The sequence below is a fragment of the Alligator sinensis genome, unplaced genomic scaffold, assembly GCF_000455745.1.
Source record: "Alligator sinensis unplaced genomic scaffold, ASM45574v1 scaffold215_1, whole genome shotgun sequence".
NCBI classification, from domain to species: Eukaryota; Metazoa; Chordata; order Crocodylia; family Alligatoridae; genus Alligator; species Alligator sinensis.
In genome coordinates this window covers 1,321,322-1,329,254 of record NW_005842259.1, presented here as the reverse complement: position 1 = coordinate 1,329,254, position 7,933 = coordinate 1,321,322, and the positions used below count along the sequence as shown (strand labels likewise).

The following is a 7,933-nucleotide window of genomic DNA, read 5'->3' as shown; positions in this document are numbered from 1 at the left end:
AAAGAGGACATTTTTGAACAGCAGGCTGTAAAGCTTGCTGAAACTCAATCACTACCTGAAGGGAAAAAAATCAGGTTGGGCAATAGTTAGTTAAGCCTGCTGTGTTTGCAAGTAATTTGGTACAGCAAATATGGTATAATGCTTCAAATTGTGCGGGCCGGGCACGAGCCGGGCCCTTTTTCGTGCTGCATGCGGGCTGTGGCCAGCAGCCCGGGCACGCGGAGTTGGAGAGAGGGGCGCGACAAGCTAGAATTAGGCACAGACTCCCCTCTGTAACAGAGGGTAGCGGTAGTTTTAAAGATTGTTTACTTACACCAAAGATGGTCGTGGTGTAGGCTGGAAAACTTGCTTGAGTTGCGGTTACAGACAAAGACAACACGGACGGTCACGTGGAGTTTGCTAGGCTCCACGGAAACAGAGCTCCGGATGCTCTGGGTGAGCGCGCCACCAAAATCGGGCTCGTAGATACGTCTTATAATTTTTATCGCTCGAAGACGGGAAGAGGTGGGCGATGGATCAGGTCGCCAAGCTCCTCTGAATCTCACACAGGGGTCTTTACTTCCCTGCTGTGTACCCAGAGTCCCCACGAGATGGATGTGGAGTCCTCTTCGGCTTGGGTGGAAACCGCTCAAACTTCTTATATGGCTAGCAAGCCAATCACTAGCCGCCACGTGTGAATAATTTAGAACTAGCCAATAACGGGACAAATTTGCATGGGGGTGGCAGGAACTCTTTTGCACCGTGCATTTCTCTTGCAACTTGAGCAATGCACCCTGCAAAAGAAGCTGCAAATAGGCGGGAAACTCGTCCCTGCACCGGAGCCTTCCTCTGCAGTAAAAAAATGTCCTGTGCAATGAAGCTGTAATTTGGCGGGGATAATTCTGGTGCCGAAGCACACACAAAATCATACCTTTGGGTTATGACACAAATGTTCTACTGCAAGATACTAAAACCTCTGTTTGGTTGCCAGAAATTTGATCTTAAGAGCTAGAGACAGAAGTTACACATAAACCAGTTTAAATGGCTGAAACTGGTTTAAGATAAACCTGGCTGAATGTAGTATCAGACTTAACTGATTTGGGTCAAACTGGCTTATGAAACTTCTGTCCCAGGTCCCTTCCTGGTTCAAGTTAAAACTCATAGTCCCCCAGCATCCCAGCATGCTTTGCAGCCCTGGGCTGTGCCGCTGCTCCAGAGAATAGGGCCAGGTCTGCCCCTCTGCTCTCCAGCTGGAGTAGTGAAGACTGGTTCACCGGCCTCACTGGCCCCCTCAGGCAAACCCTGGCTGGAGGCTGGGGCCAGGGAAGGAAGTTAAACTCTGTGTCATCCCGTGTGTCATTCCCACCCCCGAGTACAGAGCTGCACTGCCCTGCCGGTTTACTTATGACTGTGGACTACAAATCCCAGAGGCACCTGGAAGAGGAAGTGATGAGCAACCCTGCAGAGTCCTGCTGCTCCGATTGGTGACTGCAAATGCAGACCTGGGGGCAGCAGGAAGAGGAAGTGAACACACAGGCCATGCTGGCTACCTGCCAAAAGGCCATGCTCTAGCACCCCTTGCTTCTGGCCTGACCTACTGCAGGTATGTGGCTGCATTTCCTGAATCAAAAGTGAATTTCTGTTCATTTGCTTATTGGTTCAATTTTTGTAGTTTAGACTAACCTGCAAAGACTGAGAAATAGCATATCCTGAGGATACACGTGTGTGAACAGAGGCAGAAGATCAACCCCTTAAACGTAAGGGGTTTATGGGAGCTAGTAAGATTGAGGAAAGACAGTAACCTCTGTTTATATCCCTATTTTCCCATTGCTGTCAAAAGCCTTCTGTCACAGCAACTCTTCGCTGAAAGTTTAACTTAGCTTCCTCTGGAATATGTCACAGATGACATAAGCACTGAGCAAGGGCAATGAGAGAATAGAGTTGTTACAAAAGTAGCACAAAAGGCACATGAGCTACCATGTCCCATTTTCTCCTTGGTTTTGAATGCAAACAACTTTTGCAAACAACTTCTGCTTCAGACGTAGTAGGAGCCACTTATGTGTGCGCAAATATTAAGATTTTGCACCATTACTTAACATTTTTTGATAAAACTGCTGGTAATAGAGAGATGAGGATGAGATGCTTCTGCATGGGATGAGAGCAAGGTTTCCCAAGTCTATCCAAATACATATAAAGCACACATGCATAGAAAGGCTTGATGCTGTAGCTGTTGGATGTGCAACATTAGCTTCAGCAAAAGTATCACACAGTAGAGGTAGAATTCAGCCTCCAACAATGAAGCTGAATATTTTAAAAGGGGGGGGGGAGGGGGACATCCAGCAGCAAGTACTAGAGAAAGCCCTTGAAGAAAACAAAAATTCAAACAAATCAGAACAATGAAAAAGGAAATAGGAGGAAAAAACCCAGCCATTCAGTTTCTCAAGGCAAGAGAGGAAGCTGCTATGAAGAGCATTCCTGTCCTTCTCTCCTTGAAATCTGTTTGCATTTTGGGGGCTAAGTTGCCAGGGTAATAGTAATTTCCTACCAATTTAAGAATTGCTAAGCAACCTGCATCAGCTAACAGCAACAGCATGTGTGTGCAGCTGGGCTATTTTGGGAAGAAGCAGATAAGTTAAAAAAAAAAAAAAAAAAAAGCAGCCTTCTGTTAAATGACTGTGCCAGCTGTGATCAGCTGGCCAAAAGAAGAGGTAATCCTGGGGCAGAGAGGCTTTAAGTGGATCAGTCTTTGAGATGAATGAACAGAAAGGGAGAGACAATGTCACGTTGTGCCCGAAGGCAGTCGTGTCTCCCAATCATCCCAATGCTGTAAAAAAAGGGCCAGAAGGCGGCAATCTGTAGCACGTGGAAGAAACAGCAACATGGTAAACTGAGAGGTTGCTAGAGATCAAGAGTAAGATCTCTCTCAAGCATTCTTTTTAGCTTTAAATATTAAAGGAAATCACCTCCATAAAAGGCCTCACAAAAAAAGGATGTATTAAGGAACGTATTCAACATGCAGCCACTCAAGCTGCAGCTATGCATACAAGTGGAAACAGGATTCTTTTTCCAGTAAATTTAAATCCAGGTTGACTAACCTTAAGACTGAAGCCTCATCCGCCCATAGTAAGGATATAGCAGTCAGCTGCAGCACAAAAGCTTCTCACAAAGACCAAACCCAGCTCTGGCCTAGAGGAAACACCTTCAGGTAAGCAGTGGAGTTTAGCCTCTGGACCACTCTGCTAAGAGGCCAAATACAGAACAGGAACTCCTGCCTTCTGGAAACTGCAGTATGATCATTTCATACAAACCACTGAACAGTCAAAAAGTAACCGTTTTCAGCTGGCAACCACAGGCTACATTACAACTAGTGACTCAGAGGTATAAGACTGCATACTCCATCTTGGAGCTTGAGTCACTATCCTCCAGACCTTCAATAAAAATATTGCAAACACAGGCAGACAGAAAAGTTGATAAGAAATGGATGGGTGTGTTCCCACTATGTAGCTAAAGTCTCCAAGCCTGTATTCAGCCTGTCCCAAGAGCATGATGGTAGAAGACTGGCCATTTCCAAGTATCACCAGAAATCTTTTGCTCCAGGCAGTGGTGAGATCTGCCAGTCTAGGATCCAAAACAAGACATGTTGGGACCAGTATGAAACCTTATCAGTCAAAAGGTACAAACAGCTGTCTTACGAGAAGTTAGGGCTTGAAAGGGGAATGAGCTGGAAAGAACCTGTCTGGTGTAACTGGACTGACAACAGCATTGTCTTCACATTGGTTGATGAATCCTTGTAGATAAAAGCAACTCTCCTCATTAGCTTGAAAATCCATTCAACAAGGACCAATTTCTAATGCTGGAAGCAGTGTCAAACTCATTCAGCCCGCCAAGCCAAATCTGGATCATGGTGCTCCTTGCTGGCGATCCAGACCTCTTCCAGCAGCAGAGCAAGCAACAGCAGCATTAACTGCCACAGATGCCTGAGGTGCTGCATGGGCTTAGGGAGCCAGGGGGGGATTAAAGCAGCCGTTTTCCCTGCGGACACTAAAATGCATCACCAACAGGGCTCCATATCCAGGAATTTGGTGGCAGGCCCCACCCCTGCTTGGCCCTTCCTGCTCCTTCCAGGGGCCCCATAAGCAGGTGACACTGCTCCACTGGCTAGATCTGGCCCACATTTTCAACATCCCTACATTTTACTCAGACCAGCAGTGCTATAAATTTGAAAAAAAAAGTTTCTGAAGACCATTGTCAAATGTCCGCTTAGCTTCTCAATGCCACGAACACCAGGCTCATAAATGAAGACTAATTCCAAGTATTACTTCAAAAACTTCACAGCTCAACACATGGTAGGAGATGCATGGAAACTTGAAAACTCCCAGAATGCTAAACCAGCAGCCTGGCTACACATAACAAACAAGGCAGTTCAAAAGTAGCACCTGTTAAGAGATTTAGGAAATTCATAAGTATTGCTCAGTAGGCCCGCATGAATAGGGAAGTATTCGATTTGGATTCAGCCAATTTGGAGGACAGCGATTCGATTCAGTGATTTGAATTACCATCCCCATTCAATTCAGCCAAATCAGAATCGTAGATTTGGCACCCGTTCGGATTGGCCAAGGAGAGGCAGGCACAGCTGGGCAGCTGCAGTTCTCCCGCAGCTCCTCTGGCTGTGCCTGCCTCTCCCCAGGCAGGGGGAGCCATGGGAGAAACCCCCATGGCTGCCTTGCCTGGCACTGTGGGTGCAGCGCGGCTCGGCAGGGCACTGCGCACTGCCTGGGAGCTGGGGCTGCGTCGTCCCGTCCTGTGTCCCCCCCCAGCTTGACAAGCAGCAGCAGGGCAGAGCCCCAACTCCTAGCGCTGCTGCACCCACATCCTGCACCTCCCCTCCCCACGTAATGTGCCCCTGCCCCCCCTGGGCAGCTTGTCCCAGTTCCAGTCCCAGCCCCAATCCCTCCCTCCCCCAACAGACTTGTCAGCTGCCTGTTTAGTCTATGGCCGAATCAATTCAGATGCTTCAAATCAATTTGGAGCTTTTAATTGGTTTCCCGATTCAATTTGGATTCAGAGATTTCGTCCCCGAATTGGGCCAAATCGTCCCGCCCTCTGCCCCCCCCCAGCTTGACAAGCAGCAGCAGGGCAGAGCCCCAACTCCTAGCGCTGCTGCACCCACATCCTGCACCTCCCCTCCCCACGTAATGTGCCCCTGCCCCCCCTGGGCAGCTTGTCCCAGTTCCAGTCCCAGCCCCAATCCCTCCCTCCCCCAACAGACTTGTCAGCTGCCTGTTTAGTCTATGGCCGAATCAATTCAGATGCTTCAAATCAATTTGGAGCTTTTAATTGGTTTCCCGATTCAATTTGGATTCAGAGATTTCGTCCCCGAATTGGGCCAAATCTCCTCCAAATTTAATCAGCTCCTGAATCTTCACACAGCCCTTTTGCTCAGTAAAGTGAAAACAACGCTCTACTGAAGTCAAAGCCCCTGCTTGCTTAAGTCCTGCAAACCGTAATGGGAAAGAACTCCTTCCAATTTCAGGTAGAGCAATATGTAAAACTTATATAATTCTGTTTATGCCCTCACCAAAAAAACTGAGAGTGTCCAATTGACTGTCAATGTTGGACAGTTCTCTTTACAAGGTTTCAACTACAGTACAAAACAGTGATTTTTGCAAGAGTTCTAGAGAGACCATTACCACTGAAGAACAGAACAAGCAGCCACTTTTAAGTCAGTCATATAAGCCAGTAGATTAAATTCATTAGGCTAAGAGGAGTTAGGGAGAGGCATTAATACAAGAACTACATTGTGGAATACAAGGGGCTTGCGGGAATTCCAATTTACAGACATCAAGAGTGATGTATTTCCCAAAATGGCTACCCCAATTCCAATCCATTCTTCTATAAGACTGCAAGCAGAGATTGCCCAAAATGTTCTGGGCCCATTCACTACTTGCTGTCGTGAGGGCCTCATATTTTGAATCTTCAAAAATTATCCCAATTTGAACTAACATTCCCATTTATTTCCCCCTTCAGTGGCCCCTTGACTTAGAGTCCAAATTTCTTCAGTCTGCTTTGCATCTCCTATTTCAGCTACCTGAATATCAACACGACATCTATTTCACTACCAAGTCCTGCAGATGATATTAAGTTATCAGAGACCTTTTACTCCTTTTCTCCCTGTGGTATCTGCCTAGATACACCTCTGGATTCCCCACCTCCTGCAAAATATCACCTTGCTTCTTTTAGCTGCACCAATGGCCCTTGTGAGATTTAGATCATAATAAATGTTACAGCCAAACTAAGAGGTGTCTAAAGGACTGAACGGGACAGGGAGATTTATTCTTATCACTGCTAGAGGAACCCTAACACCAGAGGCGCAAGGCACACTGGCGGGGAATAAATGACAAAGGAAGCTTGTACTGCAGCTGCTGCCCATACTGCATCAGCTTTGTGACTAACAAATTCAGTCTCCATTATGAAAGTGGTATTACTGCTTTTTAAAAAAAATTAAGGAGATAGCTTAAGTCAAGGCACAGAAGAAATCTAGAACAAGCACTAAAAACTTAACGTTACAACTTTCTTGCTAGTGCTGCTAGAATGGCACTAAAGAGCTTTCTGGCTCACACTACAAGACTCGGCTGACTGCACTTTTGTCTGTGGCCACAGACAAGAATATGGCTCCTAATCCCATAGGTATACCACACAACATCATTTCTCCCGGGCAGTTATATCATGACTGCCAAGCTGTAAATTAATTTACAACAGCAATTTTGCCCTGCAGGCAGGTCTGCCACTCTCTGTATACCCAGGCAGCAAATCCACCTACCAACTGGATCTCAGTACGCGAGGCTTTACATGCGAATGACAATTCTCTTGCTTGAAATCAGTGGCTGAAGCAATACAGAGCAACAAGGAGGCAGCATGCAGACAAAAAAAAAACCACTAATGGGGCTCTGCAGTACACTGCAAGCTGTCCCTGGCACATCTGTTCCTGGATGTTTGATGCAACCATCTAAATGTATGTTGAACCCTGGTTATATTAAACACGTTACTAGCATAGATGGATCCTTCACTGTCTACCTCCGAAATTCCATCTTCAACACAATGGGGTGAAAAAAAAAGTTACTGCTTTATGTTTAGGTTTAATCGTAACAAGACAAAAGTAAATTTAAGGCACATAAAAGACCCAATAGGTTTCAAAATAAAGCAAAAGGTGAGAGGCTGAAGATAAGAGAAGGAAAATCTGCACCTACCTTACTCACAGCTTCCACAGACAAACCCAGTTCTGTTCCATACCAGGAGCGCTTCTGCTCACTGAAAAAGGGAAACAGCACAAAATCACTCTCTTTATATACATATCACAGCCCATATTTTTCTTTATGTACTTTTGAGGCAGAGCTCTACCCACAGTGTTCTTTGTCAACACCTTTAAGTATTTCTGAATCCAGACAAGCAGGGATAGGAGTAAGACTATTTACTTGAATCCCCGATGAGGTTTTTCCTCCCTGCCCAAGTCAAACGGGGGGGCTCATCTTAGATTCAAGTACCACCCGGGGACACGTAGTAGCCAGGCCGCAGTGGCTCATGACAAGAGAAGCACAGGGGAGGCTGCACAGTGGGAATAGGGGGCACATGGGGGAGACCGCACAGACTGTCCTGCCCACCACTTAACTCAAGTCAGTCCAGAGCCAAAGCTGTAGTTCAGTATTTTTTATTATCTAGTTCCAAGGAATATGCTGTTCTGAGATCTTGACTAACTACAATGGCTCAACAAAAATCAGCTTCAACCTTCTCCTCCCCACAACCTGACCACTCCCAAAACATGGAGTAAGGAAGCTGGGAAAATGTTATGACTAATTTATTACTTCATGTTACTGCATCAACACCAGGAGAGAGAACAAGGAAAGGTAAAAAAAAATAAATAAATAAATAAAATTCCATGACTTTGCCACAACTTCAG

At 46.0% G+C, this 7,933-nt stretch overlaps 1 protein-coding gene across 1 annotated transcript in view; it reads right to left on the bottom strand.

Annotated features, from left to right (window-relative positions):
* The window catches only part of MKL1 (megakaryoblastic leukemia (translocation) 1), a 119,734-nt gene extending 112,450 nt beyond the window's left edge, over positions 1–7,284 (bottom strand). The window contains exon 1 of the mRNA XM_025208882.1: positions 7,227–7,284. The gene's annotated coding sequence lies outside the window, so the exon portion shown is untranslated. The remainder of the gene's footprint in view (positions 1–7,226) is intronic.
* Positions 7,285–7,933: the final 649 nt, after the last annotated feature.